This window comes from Macrobrachium rosenbergii, chromosome 36 (assembly GCF_040412425.1).
Source record: "Macrobrachium rosenbergii isolate ZJJX-2024 chromosome 36, ASM4041242v1, whole genome shotgun sequence".
Classification (NCBI taxonomy): Eukaryota; Metazoa; Arthropoda; class Malacostraca; order Decapoda; family Palaemonidae; genus Macrobrachium; species Macrobrachium rosenbergii.
The window spans coordinates 20,050,679-20,069,018 of NC_089776.1; the positions used below are offsets into that span (position 1 = coordinate 20,050,679).

The window sequence follows — 18,340 nt, forward strand, 5'->3', positions numbered from 1 at the left end:
AGAGAGAGTATTGGTTGTCATTCAGAGTTTTCCTAGGCAGTGCCGGGTTGGTCAGCAAGTATCTTATATATAAAAGTGAATGTTTGTATGTTTGTATGTTAGTTTGTAACTTTATGCGCTATGGAAATCTGACTCACTTGACCGATCTAGATCAAATTTGGCACGTGGCCATCATTTGACCCAACTTAGATAATAGGGTAGGTTTCAAACCCATACCCCAACCGCTTCCCCTTCCCTTTGTAACTTGTGTGTTAAATAAACTCTACAGGTTTATCATACCTCATTTCATTTACTCGAGACCACAGAAATACATTAATGAAAATGCTTTTCAGTCACCACAGTAATACCTGGATAAAAGGGACAGATAGCACAGTAATATCTGGATAAAAGTGACAGTCACCACAGTAATACTTGGATAAAAGGGACAGTCACCACAGTAATACCTGGATAAAAGGGACAGACAGCACAGTAATACCTGGTTAAAGGGGACATACAGCATAGTAATACCTGGATAAAAGGTACAGAGAGAACAGTAATATCTTTATAAAAGTGACAGTCACCACAGTAATACCTGGATAAAGGGGACAGTCACCACAGTAATACCTGGATAAAAGGGACACACAGTACAGCAATACCTGGTTAAAGGGGACAGACAGCACAGTAATACCTGGATAAAAGGGACAGTCACCACAATAATACCTGATAAAAGGGACAGACAACACAGTAATGCCTGATTAAAGGTGACGTACAGTATAGAAATGTCTAGTTAAAGGTGTCAGACAGCACAGCAATACCTGGATAAAAGGGACAGTCACCACAGTAATACATAGATAAAAGGGACAGTCACCACAGTAATATCTGGATAAAAGGGACAGTCTCCACACTAATACCTGGATAAAATGGACGGACAGAACAGTAATACTGGGATAAAAGGGAAAGTCACCACAGTAATTTCTGGATAAAAGGGAAAGGGACAGTCATCACAGTAATCCCTGGATAAAAAGGACAGACAGCACGGTAATACCTGGATAAAAGGGGCAGTCACCACAGTAATACCTGTCAATTCACCCACGACTTTTCGGAAGGTGAACGTTCACATGAAAAAAGTAAAACTGTCAGTTGGACCGCCAACACAAACCCCTCCCCTCCCTCTTCTCTCTCCCCTCCTACTCCCCCTTCCCTTATCCCTTTCCCTACACATAGACTGTCATTCAGAGTTTTCCCAGGCAGCACCGGGTTGGTCAGCTAGTATATGTGTGTGTGTGTGTGTGTCTGTGTAATCGCATATTGGAATAACCCACAGGTTATTTATAAAAAAATATCCTTCGGCAAAAAGTAAAATAAAAAAGTGTATTATGAAAGAATGGACAATATGAGCATCAGAGAAAGAAAGGTAACGCTGGTAAGAACATTTCTGAGAAGTCGTGAGTTAGAGATAAAGGAAATATGACTGTAATAATGAATGAATTTGCAGTTTTTGAAGTAACATCAGTAATAAAGAAATTTAAGCGATGAAAAGCAACGGGACATGATGGAATCACTGCTGAGATGATTTCAGCTGAAACTGCAGTGAAATCTCGTATGCTAACTAGCCTATTTTTCAGAATGTGAAATGAGGAAACAAAGCCTGATAATTGGGAACAGAAAGTTTTATCTAGATACCAAAGAAAGGTGACCTGACACAATGGTTGTGATGAAAATATTCAGCATGCTCATTCTCAACAGGCTCAAGAAAGCTGTTGATAAAATTCTCAGAAATGAACAAGATAGGCAGGAGTTGCACAGATCAGATATTTGCAAATAATCCTCTTCTGATGGCTTTTGTTGATTAGCCTACGAGAAGGCATTTGACAGCGTCCAAGACCATTATTTGGGTGGGCCTCAGTCACTACAGCATTCCCATAAACATGTAAAGCTGACTGACAGTATCCATGAGCGAAACAGATGCAGCGTTTACGTTAATGGGGTCTCGCCAAGTGAATCTACAGTACATAGTGGAGTGCTACAGGGGGAACGTTATATCACCTTTGCTGTTTGCCCATTTCACAAACTTTGGAGTGAAAAAATTGTTTGGAAATGGATCAAAGCTTGTGTAACAGAATCCATCATATATCCTGAGAATGGACACATTAAAGAAAAAGAAAAATCCTACGGAAAAAGAATACGCAAGGGAGATAGGGTTAGTGAGGTTCAATATATTTTTGTTGTGAGACTTTCAAGAAAACAGCATCAATACGACAAAGAATAACTGCTTAAGAAATTCTGACAACTATTAATGTTTTTCAGGGATACTGAAGTCTTAAGCAAAGATTACACAGACTTTGTCATTTCGGAAGGATTCTGTAGTTAACTTGAAAATATTCACAATAACTAAAGTATTCGACGGAACTATTCTTGCTAATCCAGGAAGACGGGAGAGAATGATACAGTAACTAAAATAAATAAAGAGAAAACGTGATGAGAAAAAAGTGCTGAAGAATGAAAGAGACTTCTTTAAAAACACCCTGGCAGGTAATTCATGGAGTCAACCACTTAACCGCAAACGTCAAGGGCATGGCAGACCAGCAATGAGATTTTTTTTTTCAAGGCGCAATTCTTCTGCCTTGAGTTCTGACAACGGTCTGCCGCTTAATATGGTCTTCCCAGTGCTACGCCAGATATTTTTCTAAATGACTAAGTCATGCAGCAATAGGAATACCAGAGAAAGAGTATTCTATAGCTCAGACAAAAATCAGATATGAATGTTTAAGCGTAAAAGTTATTTCACGGATTGTTAACAGACCATGACTACAAATATTTTTGCTTTGTTATTCATAAAAGTCGTTCATTTTTTCGTTCATTTTTTGTAAGAAGCAATATGCAATATATATAGCACATCGAGGAATCTTTTTATCAAATATAACACTAATTTATCTATCATATGTATAGTTCATTGCAACAAAGCCGTTCCCTCTAACACGAATGACTCCTATGACATATGGAATATGATCACACTGTCAAATTAACTGTTAACCTATTAATTCGTGGATGAAACCCACGTACAGGAAAATCCCACAACAACAGCTGCTCAGTGCAACTAGACAGAATGCCCACAAACAGAGAATAAACCCCCTTACACACCATACAGCAACATTCATGTCTATCTTGCACGCACTCGCTTCCTGGGTGTTGAGGCAACCTTTTTCCTCACATCTCTTCACAACCTTCCATCCAACCCTTTCTAGGCCTTATTCTCCTCCCTCCCTCCAAACAATTCCGAATAGTATACTTCTCTCACCAAACTATCATCCTCCATCCTTTCACCTACGCTAACCATCTTACTACTCGCACACAGGCCTACCTGAACGTTCCTCTCCCTTTCAATTCCTCTTACACCACAAACACTGCATAGAAAATTTCCTCTCCCTCTCAATTCCTCTTACACCACAAAAACTGCATGGGAAATCTATGGCTACATTTTCCACTCTCTTTCACTGATACTGAACATGCACACTCATTTCCATCGAGGGGAGTGGGTTCAACAATCCCTTCACAGAGTTCTCCTTGGCTTCCAGACATTCCAAGATTCCTCCTAATCTTACGCTCACACCTTGCTTTACCTAGCGCGACCTGCCTCTTCTCTCATCCTACCATTTATCATCGTATTTACTCCAAAATACTTATAAGAACCTCCTGCTTCCATTCACCGTCCAAAACAACATTCCGTGCTCCACCGTCAAGTTCCCATTTACCTTCACCACCTTAATCTTGCTCACGTTTGTTCTTCGCATTCACTTCCAAATTCTTTCACTCATCTCAAGTTCTTCTTCATTGTATGTACGTGTGTAGACAGTATACAGTCACGGGAAAAGTGAAACAATGAAGTACATGATCTTTCACACCTACTGTAAGGTATTCTGAAGCAAACTACATGCAATTGCAAAAAGATTACAACGACGACTCGATTTTACACAATCACACAAAGGTAACTATATTTGACGTATGCATTATAATGGTTATATACTCCTTTAATCTTGGTTGTTGCTTTGTAAAACCCAGGCTTCTTTATAACACTTGTATTCCCATCGTATGTTCATAGTAAGTAATTGCGACAGATCTTGCACTCCGTAGTTTTACTTGCTTCGTGCTATGTACTCTCTCTATCTCTCTCTCTCTCTCTCTCTCTCTCTATGTATATACACACACTCACACACATACACACACACACACACACACACACACACACACACACACACACACATATATATATATATATATATATATATATATATATATATATATATATATATATATATATATACACACATACACGTACACACACACACAAATGCATAAAAGTTGAGTATACCTTAGTTTAACCAGACCATTGAGCTGGTTAACAGCTCTCCTAGGGTTGGCCCGAAGGATTAGACTTATTTTACGTAGCTAAGAACCAATTGGTTACCTAGCAAAGGGACCTACAGCTTATTGTGGAATCCGAACCACATTATACCGAGAAATGAATTTCTATCACCAGAAATAAATTCCTCTAATTCCTCATTGGCCGGCCGGAGAATCGAACGCGGGCCTAGCAGAGTGCTAGGCGAGTACGATATCGACCCATCCAATGAACAAATGCATAAAACTACACGGAGTAACATATTAACATATACACAAAATATGTATAGCAGATTTGTAGGTTTGCAAGATATAATACGGACACTTAGAAGAAATTAGACAGAGGAACCCCTTCAAATTGAACCCTTCAAATTAACTAATATATAACAAACACCCTTATCTTTCATATATATACATATATATATATATATATATATATATATATATATATATATATATATATATATATATATATATATATATATATATATATATATATATATATATATATGCATTAACATCTATATAATTTATTGCGCTGCAATACCACAGTTTATTTCATTCTTTCCATTTATTAAATATTTGTTTTAAAATAGTCCTTATATATATATATATATATATATATATATATATATATATATATATATATTGTTCGCCCTCAAAACTTTTGATTGTAAAAATATCAGCCTGACTGAGACCGGGAAAAGACATTGTCTATTAGGTTCTTCAGTTCAAAACCTTATTTTAGCATTTAGCCATTTTTCCCCTATAGGAAAATTCCCATATCAGCCTTTAGGTGGTCCTGTTTTCTTTCTACCTGTCTCATGGCGAATTTTTCAAGAACGTCACCTTCCACAGGCTCGGTCAGGGAACGGTTTTCAGAGATAACGTCTTGGACCCTTTCTTTGTCTATTATTCTATTAGTGAAGTGAGAAACAATTGCAAGAACTTCGGTCGTTGATGCAACGTCGCCTAAGGTAAAGTCGCTTTCAAAACTTCGCCCATTCTTTTATCCTTTGTTTTCTGTATTTCAAATTTCCTTTGTTCCCTTCAGCCACCACTGGTATATGTGTTCACGAAGTCTAGATTAAGTCAAATTATTTTATTGTTAGCTTCAACCCCATTATTCCAGTAAAATACCTAGGATTTAGGTAAGCAAAATCAGGTTAAATCTCGATGCTTTTGTATGCCTCGCGTCCGAATGTTTGGGAGAACCGTTGCAAAATCAAATTCATCTCAAATATTCTTTGTTAACCCTTAACTGGCGACCTTCGTCTGTCTTTGAGGTTAACCTTCAAGTTTACGTGTAATCTTGGTTTGCAGGGCCGTAAAATTTACGTAAATTGAATAATACATGATCAACCAAGACTCCTCACACGTAACAATATATATATTGGAGCCATTTCCCCATTTTTACTTATTTTGTTTACCTGTTTTCTTTACTCGTTTGTTCTCTTCCACATAGCGGTTCCAGCGTCTCCCTTTCACAAGTGCTATTTCGGTCAGTCGCCCTTTCATCACCTGAGTCAAAAGTCTCACCTGAAGGAAACCGCTCCTCCCATTCTCAACGAACCCCGTTCGATCCCGTTCTTTCTTGACCTTGGTGGATCCCATAGGCCACCACGTCTGGTAATCATCGGTTTGCTCACCCACCTCCGGAATTCGTTCCCTACTCCTGTGTTCTTGGAATTCCCCCATAGCCTATGCCCTCATTTACGGTGCAGATCTATTTCTAATGAGAAGCTATTCCCAAGTCTTCATTTGTCCTTCATTTTCTGTTCCATTCGGGCCTGGTCTAGATAATGGCATTATTGCAGATCAGGTTGGACTTAGCATACGATGGACAAGCCAAAAATAAATATTAAACATAAAAATGCTCATAAAAACAAAAATTGAAACTGCTGACAGATATCGCAAATGAAATATATTAAAACCGTATGCTCAGTAAGTAGTGGAGAAACAAAACCGAAAATTTTAATTGTTTTCAGATGCTTAGGTAAAAAAAATTAAAAACTCAAAAGAGAAAACATGCCAGCGATCTATTCTATTAGAGAAACGAGTGCTAGTAAATTTTGATTTTACAACACCTTCGCTTTTTACGACAAGGAAATAATATTGACTCAAGCAGGCTGTACTGTTTTCGAAACATATTCGTTTAAAAAATCAGGATGCGATGAAAAGGAAAACATGACATAAAATCTGAACTATTCAAAGAATTTTATGAAGATAAATTCCCCGAGACCCCTTTTATAACCATTCTTTCTAAAGATTTCCTCTACGAACTTACTACCAATTATCAAAATGCCAAACAAACAGCTAAACAACAACAAAACACAACACATAAAGACGAACAGTAATGGTTATTTTGACGCAAGAAAACGCCAATCATTCCCTTTTCATAAATTACAGGCACAAGCATGGCAACCACATAAACATATCAGAGGAAACAAAATGTACGTTTGGACAGCATGAACAGATAGCACAAATATCTAGCAGCATGGATGCTACAATAAAACGTAGTCTCACAACAAAATATATATTCTCCTGGACGAGTTTCTTGCTTCCGCTATCATAACATTCTCTTGAACTTTGTCCAGTTGGAGAAATGACCAAGTCCAACGATGGTGATGCTCGTTATGGCGATAACGATGATGATACGAAAGTGGAACACAGAAGACAAGGAAGGAGGATATGTGGGCGCAACCACACCCATCTCCTAAACAGCTTTGCCACACCCTTGGACGCCCATCTCTCTCTCTCTCTCTCTCTCTCTCTCTCTCTCTCTCTCTCTCTCTCTCTCTCTCTCTCTCTCTCTCAACAAGGAAGCGACTTCATGTTCATCGTTCGTCTAAAATTATACACTTCACATCGAGCGCAAAGCACTGCCAAAAACACTACACTGACAAATTGCTGCAAATTTCATGCTGAAGTTTACAACACCGACTAGCATGAATTTTTTTTTAAATCTAATTTTAGTTGACATTTCTGCTTAAGCTATAACACCAAATTTGCACAGCATTCTACAAGCACATTCTATAATATATAATATTAATATGCTGACACGCACAAGAGACTGTTATATTTTAAATCCTATATCCTCACAATCTTTACAATTCCCTGGCACTGATATGATGATCTTTTTCTGGCTCAGAGAAAAACGAGATTTAAAAAGGTACAGAAAATAAGAAAAAAATAGAAACATACCACGTTCTCCAGGGGTTGCAGCGCTAACGCCAATGCCCTTACCTGTAAAAGAAATGAATCATTAGTGTAACAAATCAAACCAAAGTGAAATCATTTACAAAAGAGTGCGTCCTTAAGTCGTCGTCGTCTCTGTCTGTCTCTCTCTCTCTCTCTCTCAAATAAACACATAATAATTTAACTAAAAATCTGCAGAAACAATGACATATGCCAAAGTAGCTGCGGTGAAGACTGTCACAACAACAGACTAATGCCAAGGCCACACTCAAACTTCCACGAACTACAGGTGTAACCACCGCCAGGATGTATTGTAGACACACAGCTGATAGTCCCCACCCCCACCAAATAAATACGTTAAATTTATATATATATATATATATATATATATATATATATATATATATATATATATATATATATATATATATATATATATATATATATATATATATGCAAGAGTAATGTTACAATTAAATGGGGAAAATCCGTCAGATTTTAAACCTGGTTACATGTCTTCATTAATTATACGTTAGTATAACTAAGCCACAAAATATAATTGAAAACCCACTGCAATCCACCATTCTGGCTCAACTGACGCATCACAGTCTTACATTAAAATGAACTTCACGATTTAAATAAAAATTATTCCTTGACAATTTGTACATTTATGCAGACCCAAGCCCCGATAAAACAAGGTTGAATCTAACATGCCAAGTGTCATATGTCCCTTGCAACAAATATTAACAGTCTAGTACAAATGGCAGTGGAACATAATGAGATCCAAAAGCCAACAAAGTTAACGTACAAATAAAAAAAAGAAAATACAAACATTCGAAAAATGAGAGAGAGAGGGAGAAACCATTACCCTCATCACCTTTTCTCATTACAGAAATGATGACTATAGTTTGACTGACAAATGAACATCACCAAAAGGAACTATGCCAGGGTAACAGGTGTTATCATTCGTGAGCTGAGTTGCTGGGGTTTGATAAGTGTGTCAGGGTAGCCGCTGCAAATGAACAGGCGATATTATTATTATTATTATTCAGAAGATGCACACTATTCATAAGGATATGGTGTTCAATAGAAACATCAGGAGGTAAAGGGAAATACAGAAAGATCTCGCTTAATAAAAAGAGGAAATAAATTAACAAATTAATAAATAGAAAAAAAGTATGTAGATTACTAAAATGCAAGGAGAATTGTATTAGGGTAGTAATGGATTGCATCTTCGCTTAAACTTTTGAAGTTCCAACTGCACGACATCCTCTGGAAGACTGTTCCACAGTCCAACGGTGTAAGGAATAAAGCACCTCAGGAACTGAGAAGTTTCACAGCGGGGTACATTTACTGCATATTGGTGTTGCTTTTCAGTAAATCTGGTTGCTCTCTCTCGGCAGAAAAAGGGGATCAGGCATCAATGGTGAATGTGAAAGGTCTCTGTTAAAAACTTATGAAAAACTGACAAACATGCGACCATCCGTCGATGGTCAGTCAAAACTGCTATTTGGAAACAGAAACCTACCACCACAAACAACCCTATCTAAAGAGATAAATCTCTGGCAGAACAGTATTCTAGTAAAGGAAGGGAATATGACCTCAGACAGGTTGTATTGCTTTTATCACTGTTATAAATAATGAGGCCTTCCGTACAATACCTAACTTTCGTGCAGCATTTGCTGACGATTTCATTGGATGTTTCTCAAATGTAAGATGTGAGTCACAAGTATACCATGAATAGTTAAAACTAAAGACTCATTCAGCAGAATCGCATTCTGACGGGGAGGATGGGGTGGAAAATCTGTACGAGATCTACTAATCAACAATGTTTTCGTATTACTTGAGTTCAGCCTCAGACGCCGTCGACCACGGCATTCACTAACCCGGTCCATGTCACGAGAGAGAGACTAAGACCAGATTCGTTTCTCATAAGTGGAGACTACTCCACCCACAAGTGTTGCATCACCGGCATACTGAACAATCTTGTTTAACTGTTAACTGAAGGGATTTTGTACTTCAAAGTGATAAGCGTTAATAATTATATGATTTAATATCAGCTAAGTAAACATATAAAAATGTGAACAATATATCTGGTTCGTGTACGATCACACGAGTTCTTCATTGGATGGGTCGATATCGTACTCGGATAGCACTCTCTTAGGGCCGCGTTCGATTCTTAGGCCGGCCAATGAAGAATTAGAGTTCGGATTCCACAATAAGCTGTAGGTCCCGTTGCTAAATAACCAAATGGTTCTTAGCCACGTAAAATAAGTCTAATCCTTCGGGCCAGCCCTCTCTAGGAGAGCTGTTAATCAGCTCAGTGGTCTGGTTAAACTAAGGTATACTCTCTCTCGTGTAAGATCACTGGGGCGATATATAATCCATTCATAATTCAGATATGTACGGTCATTTTCAGCCAGTTAGGAGGAAGAAAACAACTATATGCGCCTTTGCTTCATAAAGCGGATAGCCGAGTCAGTTTATGAGGCAGGAAGCACATAGTCACACCTTTTATCATGAAGTTTACATGCAAAGGCTACAAGTGCCTGTACTACGGGGAGAGCATAACGACGTCGAGGCCGATAGAAAAGGAGCTTATCTAATGTATAGAATTACCTGTCAGGTATACAGTATATACTACCATTAAAATATCAAGAACACAAAGTTTCTAAAGACTAGGACTTTATGAAATGGCTTTAATTAGTGAGCGGCATGAAGGTTGAAAAACTTGAACGCTTGATAGTTATTAGCCATATCTTGAAATAATTCACTGATCTTTATTCCGAGATACAAAAATATAAAAATAACAAGTCATACAAGTTTACCACAGTAGTTACCATAAAATCTCAGATATCTTCTCAGTTTGGTGTGTGTGTGTGTGTGTGTGTGTGAGAGAGAGAGAGAGAGAGAGAGAGAGAGAGAGAGAGAGAGAGAGAGAGAGAGAGAGAGAGAGAGAGCCTATTAGTAGAAAAATAAGATATAAAAAACTACTTACATAATATCTTCATGAACGAAGAGGCGGAAGGGGTGAGGGCAATAAAGTTAGAAACTCCGGAAACTGACTAATTCCCATATGATAACTGACAGTCAATCAATCACGCCCTTATCAGCGGAGTCGCAACAACATCGATCACCGAGAGAGAGAGAGAGAGAGAGAGACAGAGATCGTACCGAATACTGGTTATAATGAAGCCATTGCTTGGCTGGACATCACATTCTTTTGTGGAAAAAAAGCGACTTATCCTGCCCTGTCCAAGATTTCCTCACTAATCACTTGACAGGAGAGTTCACCAAATTCCTTGTTGGCATGAAGCCTTACCTGACGGAAACCCTTCGAATACTACATTATGCGCAGAAGTTGAGATGATGAAAGTGAAAAGACGGGAAAATGGAGTTAAGATATTTACACGTGAGAAACATAATTCGATTTCAGCGAAGCAAGGTCACGATCAAGTTCAGTGTTAACTACAAGGTCACCACAGTGACAAGGCAACAAGTCTCCAAGGTCATTAATACTTTCACAATTCCCAATGTAGCTAAAAACGACCGACTGACTGATGGGTTGGAAGCCTAGTAACGAAGAAATAAAGATACAAGGAAACATACAAAGACTGAAAAAATAACACCAAGCAAAATATCAAAAAAAGAAAATAATGACTCAGGAAGGAAAAGCAGTACGCCAACAACAGGAGACTATCTATACTAAAATCAGATAAAACAAATAAAAAATGCATCGAGTCTTCTTCTGCACAACCGCTTTTCTGCATAATTAAGACCACCGAAAACAGATATATTTTTCGGTGGTCTCGTTATACTGCTGTATGAGCCGCGGCCCATGAAACTTTAACCGCGGCCCGGTGGCGGTCTATCCTATATCGTTGCCAGAAGCACGATTAAGTCTAACTTTAACCCTAAATAAAATAAAAACTACTAAAACTAGAGGGCTCCAATTTGGTAAGTTTGATGATTGGAGGGTGGATGATCTACACATCAATTTGCAGCCCTCTAGCCTCAGTAGTTTGTAAGATCTGAAGGCGGACAGAAAAAAGTGCCGACGGACAAAGCCGCACAATAGTTTTCTTTTACAGAAAACTAAAAACAACAGAAACAAGCCTCAAGGCCAACCTGCCAATGAGGGAAGTAAACGAAACATTCCTCAAAAACAGCAACACACTACATAAGCTAAATAACGTTTAACGTTCATTTCTAGACGTCTAATAATCATCTCTGAGGCGTCTACAAACTGATCTCTTAATAGCATCTGTACAGTATTGCTCATCAATCACGTTCCTTTAAAGTCGAACTAATCACTAACAACTATTGAGCCAATGAATAAACTATGGTAGACGACCAGAGACGAACAATGTGTCATCTAGGATTGCAATTATATGTGTGCATTCAGAGAGAGAGAGAGAGAGAGAGAGAGAGAGAGAGAGAGAGAGAGAGAGAGAGAGAGAGAGAGAGAGAGAGAGAGAGTCAGAGACTGCCCAGTGTTAGGGCCTCCTCATTTTTTCAAACTGATGCAATTTAAGTGATATAAATGATGGCTATGAATTGCGGTGACCCTTAAGAAAAGACCAAAGAGTTAATCAGGAAAGTAGGGAAGCCCAGGTGAGAATCGGTCTTTTGAGCATCGAGGAAAAAAGAACTTGAATGAACACAGAGAATGTCTTTCCATGCGGTTGGAATGAGTGCCACTGGTATTTAAGAATTTGAGCTACTGATGGGTTGAAATTTGAGGGAGTACCACCAAGTCATACAAGGAGAAAAAATAAACATGTTCAAGAAAAAATGTTTGCATATTAACCTCACGAGAGAGAAATGGATATCAGTTACAACCATAATGGATGTAGATTACTTTGCTGTGGCCTTCCTGTATTTAATTAACTGGATGGCACACATTTCGACAGAGCAAACTATGTCTTCTGTTACTCCATTCTCATATGCCACTCATTAATGACGACCGACCAATGTACATAATTCAGTTTGAAGGAAAAAAGTTAAGTATACCTTAGTTTAACCAGACCACTGAGCTGATTATCATCTCACCTAGGGCTGGCCCGAAGTATTAGACTTATTTTACGTGGCTAAGAACCAGCTGGTTACCCAGCAACGGGACCTACAGCTTATTGTGGAATCCGAACCACATTATACCGAGAAATTAATTTCTATCACCAGAAATAAATTCCTCTAATTCTTCATTGGCCGGCCGGAGACTCGAACGCGGGCCTAGCAGAGTGCTAGCCGAGAACTATACCGACCCGTCAGTTTGAAGGAGCGGGTATAAACAAGGCATTAGTATAAATAGGTCCGTTCTCAATAATAACTTAACATTAAGTGGGAAAGCAAAAAGGAAAGGAAAAGAAAAAGCCTTTGATGAATATATGACAAATGGTTCACCCCGACGGAGTGAGGACTACCCCCCCTGAGGCGGTCCAGTATTTGAATATGTATAGGTTGGCAGCTCTGATCACCAACATCTGTTTGTTTCTTTTCTCTTTATCGTCTCTCTTTTTCTTTCACCTGCCGGCTGCAGCACTCCCGTGTCGAATGACCATTAGATACATTCATTGCGTATTTCATACGAGGCACTGGGTGTTTTTCAGAATAGGGTCTAAGCTCATCCTTGGAAAATGAATGCACCATCTTCCACGGACCCTTTAATGTCACGGAATGTGAATTTGAATGCAACGCTAAATTTTAACGTCAAAATTTTGGTATGGCCATGGGTATCCGTCTCCAGTTTTATGGAATTTTTTGAAGCAGATCTTAAAAAACGAAATCAACACATGCGATGTAATATGGTTAAGGTGTTTTGACAACATACTATGTACTTGTCCACAGAATAAAAATTTACATTCTTTCTTGTGTAAAACAAATGAATTGGTCCCATTAAACAAATTTCAATATGGAAATTAAAAATAACGGCAGCCTACCCTTTATGGATTATCTAGTAAACAGAATAATGGGTTTAAATATAGTGTGTGCAAAAACATACCAGTAATTCTGCTCATTTACATCTTTATTATGGTAGAAGCAATAATGCAAAAAAAAAAAAAAGTTTTCACATACATATTTTTAAGAGCAATGCGCAAATGCAGCACTGAGTAAATTGAGGATGAAATACATACAATTAGGAATTCATCTATGAAATAAAAATGATCTGATTCAGTTTTAGAATCAGACAATATATTAAGCGCCGAAAAAAGGACCTGATGAAAACAGCAGAGAAACTTACCACACAGAAAACTTGCTTGTACTACCAAATAGACCAAATTACAGATATTTTGAATTAATGTAGCATTTAAGAGCATTAAATTAATACAAAGAAATCACCACGTATAAAGAACTCTCTCGACAAAACTAAAGGGAGTATATCCTATATCAAATCCCAATGTCACGCACACCTTTGACAATGTTCAGACTGGAAAATCATTGGAAAAAAATAGAAAAGCATAAGAATGTATAAGATATAAACAGGAGAACGCGATTTTCGTTCTTGGTAATGACAGCAATCAGGCCATCAACTGAACAGAGTTTATTCCAATAATATAACAGAGAAAATCTTATGAAACGCAGTTTTATAAAAGAAATTTTTTGAAATCATATGAATATCAGTCAATGAATGTATAAACGCAATACATTTATTTCAAAAGACATACGTACAATGTGTAACTGTAAGGAAGGTGGTTTGTGTACCTGGCCCTAAGGCAAAGGTGTGAGCCCACTGGCGCAGATACGAAAGATTGTAAATGAAATACTGACCTCAGACGTTAATGAGTTCACTGCTCCTCCCACTAATCAGGTGTGCGTGTTTTATCCAAAAGGCTGTAGGCTATGTCGTTTGCAGTCATTTGCGCATTACACTCTAAATTTATGCCTCTGTACGTTATCGGCTTGAAGAAGTCACAGAAATACATCTGCATCTATCTATATATACATATATATAATGTGTGTGTGTGTGTGTGTGTGTGTGTGTGTGTGTGTGTGTGTGTGTGTGTGTGTGTGTGTGTGTGGGCGCGCGCGTTCGTTTTGGTGTGACATAAAAAGACTACTATTTATCTCCTTTATTATAAATGCATGAAATTAACAAACCGATATAGATACATACATAATGTACAGTAGTTCGGACATAGTGAAAACCAATTGTTCATTATCTTTATTAATATATATATATATATATATATATATATATATATATATATATATATATATATATATATATATATATATATATATATATATATAACTATAATAGACTATATATAGACTGGTTTCCCTTAACCAAAATTAGTGATATTTCTAATAAGCTCCTTAAGATGATTTTTAGACAGCTGTTATATTAAAAGTCCTTGTAATTTTTATCACACTACTAACGTCAAAATCAAACTACAAAGAATAAATCCTACAGAGAGAAAGAGAGAGAGAGAGAGAGAGAGAGAGAGAGAGAGAGAGAGAGAGAGAGAGAGAGAGAGAGAACGTCGCCCATCATGCCACCACTACAGTAAATTATCAACCGCAGCCTTGAAAGACTTCCGGACACATATGCACACACACCCTACCTCCGGGCTCCGAAGCTGACTTCACACTGCCAACGAATTGCAATTCCCTGCAGTCTCCCTTCCTGTCTCATTTTGGTAAATGGCTAGACAAAAAGGGGCAACAACTTCTAAGGGCCTCCCTTGCTCCTTCCTGTGATTTTGGAAGGACTTAACCGCTCTCCCTTTGACAGAATGTAAAACGCCATCATCACCGAGGTGCAGGCAATCGCAAGCAATAGCACGCAGCACATAAAAGCGTACGCAACGCTGACACATGCTTGTTCACACATTTTCACGACAAGCTGGAAGCAAACGCAACCTCTGGTATGGCTATATTGTTCTATACATAAATATTTTTTTGAAAACACACGAACATTATTCTTCCGTGCGACTTGCACTTCTCATATGGCAAGCGTACTGTACACTAATGGTACGTGCGCAAAATGTAAAGATTACTGTATTAAATTTTGAAAATTCATAACTTCGAATTAAATAACGTTATAACCAGTATATCTAATTTTTATTCAATCTTAGGTTGCAATTTCAAGAACTGTATCAACGCTTCAATTCGTGCAAGGGACAAAACCGTCCTTTCGGAAACGTGTTCTTTGTTGCTCAACACAGGAAAGAGTCTCCTTAAGTTCACAACTGTTCAATTGACACTCGATCAATGAAAAACATTAGATGTGCATGAATCTAATATCATCCATTATCCATATCTATTTTCTCCTTCACATGTCCATCAAATTTTAATAACTTCTGTGATTAAATCACAAACGCATAAATAAAAAAAAAAAGAAATTGTTTCACAGCATTACATATATAGAGAATGATAAGTGGAAATTAGTACAGAAAGTCTCAGAGTAATTTATGCTATGATTTATGTGATTACTGAAAATTTCCTATTTTACTTTTCATCTTAGATTACTATCTAATTAGCAATGCACTATTGATCGGTGTATAAAATTACCTCCCATGCACTATAATGAAAAAAAAAAAATCTAAACGAGCTTTCCTTAAATAATATACGCACTGCGCAAATTTTTAATTCAATATACTTGCTTAGATGGAAGAAGTTACGCAGAATCATCATTTTGATTATATCTAAAACCAAGCAAGAGGGTTGGGAGTGTCATTTGGAAGATTACATCTAAAAATCCCAATAATGCAACCAAATGTATCATGAGAAACAATACAATCATGAGAGCCCAACTCTCTAACAAGCAATTAATGTTCGACACACACGTACTTAGAGGTACCTGCATAAACTTATTAATATGAATGCCTTTTGAATGCAGATCAATGGCGTTCTGGAAGAAAAGGGCCCTTAAAAACATAATTAACAAATACAGCCATATAATTCGGCTCACTGCATTACTTTTATCTGAATCACTAAATATCTAAACTGTTTCGCCATTTAGAAAGCAATGTCTATCAGTAAAACACACAATATCAAATTCATTATAACAAATACAGTCGTAAAAGAATAACCAAACATAACAGCTTGTACACTTCTCCATTTCTATTTTAAACGCCAGGAACATGACACTTGGCGTTCTTTTCCTCTCCGAAGCGAAACCTAACCAATACATTTAAACACAAGATCTGTCTTGTGGCCAGAGACACGAAGAACCTGTTACACAGTACGAGAGAGACGGGCCAGAAACCACAACTATCGCCTGATGGAGTTCCATGGGAAATCCTACCTCGCTGCCTCCCTCCGACGGACCGAAATTAATCGGTTCTACCAAACGCCGCCTTCTCAACAGATCCCGATCACAAAACATTGTTCACAAAGAGGAAATGTTTATACGTGCACATTTACATATATCTTCTTTCAAGTCGCACGAAATATCTATACTGACATACTTTAGAATTTACTCTCCATCCACTTCCAACATACGTATATACATTTCTGGGTGTGTGTACTATCCCGTTCTTTCTAAAATGCAGATAAATTCTACACTGATATTAGGTGGGTAAATCTTACAATACGTGTAAGAAAAGATTTTGCGTAACCTGACAGAAAATAGATTTTGAACAATGTTTTAAAATCTACGAGCAAAAGGCGACATTTTTTAGACAAGGATCACTGTCATTCTTTGTAGGAATGCAGTTTGTGCTAGAATTATATCATCTTATTTTCTTATGCAATTTCAGTCCATTTAATTTTATAATCTTATTCAGCCTCCTCTTGGTTTGATTTGCCTTTTTTTTATCAAAATTTCAATTTCAGATAACCTTTACTTGAGATAACAGTACTCGTTTTCTAAATTTACTTGATACCACTGTTTTAAGAAACTACACACATATACACACACACACACACACACACACACACATATATATATATATATATATATATATATATATATATATATATATATATATATATATATATATATATATATATATATGATGTGAGACTCAAACGGAACTTGACATCTACAGAATTTCATAATTAAATTTTAATTTGTGTTATGTGTAAATAACAAAGTTAATCTTATAAATTACGATAACAACAATGATGGTACTTCGTGCCATGAATGAAATGAGTGACTTCAGCTATACTAAAAAAATGAGACCAAGTTACACTGACGTTGTTGTCTAACATAAAAAAAAGGCGAAATATCGATTCTCAAGCGAGAAAGCAAAATCACCAAATAACATCATTAAAAGGATTACAAAGCATATGACTGACTATTTACTGCATCATGAAGAAAATGAAAATGATACAGGATCATTTTACAAATGATCATCAGTAAGAACAGAATTACGAGTAAATTTAATCATAGGATTTTTAACTCCCGTAGATTTCTTTTTTTTATATATATAAAACACTGATTGTAGTTTCCTTTCCCTCTACTGATAAGCTTTGACATTCTATCAGAGATTTTATTTTACCTGAAACCTATAGCTTCCTGTGTTCAAAGTCCAGGGTTAAAGTTCCCCCTGAGCATAAGGCCAGTTGCATCTAAAATTAAACAAACCACTTGCTTGTCTCTATCGGGTCTGGGCAACCAACGAGCATTATACTGTACGTACCACAGACATTCGCTCCATAAAAGCACCAATTTTCGAAAAAAAAAAAAACACTTGTAAATAATGAAAAGTAAAAGCAGTGACAAAAGCAACGTCATTACCAAATCGTTACTCTGATTCACTAACCGAAATGAGGAAATACCCGTTCGCTGCTTCGGTCTAAAAGGAGCAGCGTCATA

At 37.2% G+C, this 18,340-nt stretch overlaps 1 protein-coding gene across 4 annotated transcripts in view; it reads right to left on the reverse strand.

The window, feature by feature from the left end:
• LOC136825010 (partitioning defective 3 homolog) overlaps positions 1 to 18,340 on the reverse strand; it is a 471,362-nt gene that overhangs the window by 366,295 nt on the left and 86,727 nt on the right. The window lies entirely within an intron of this gene.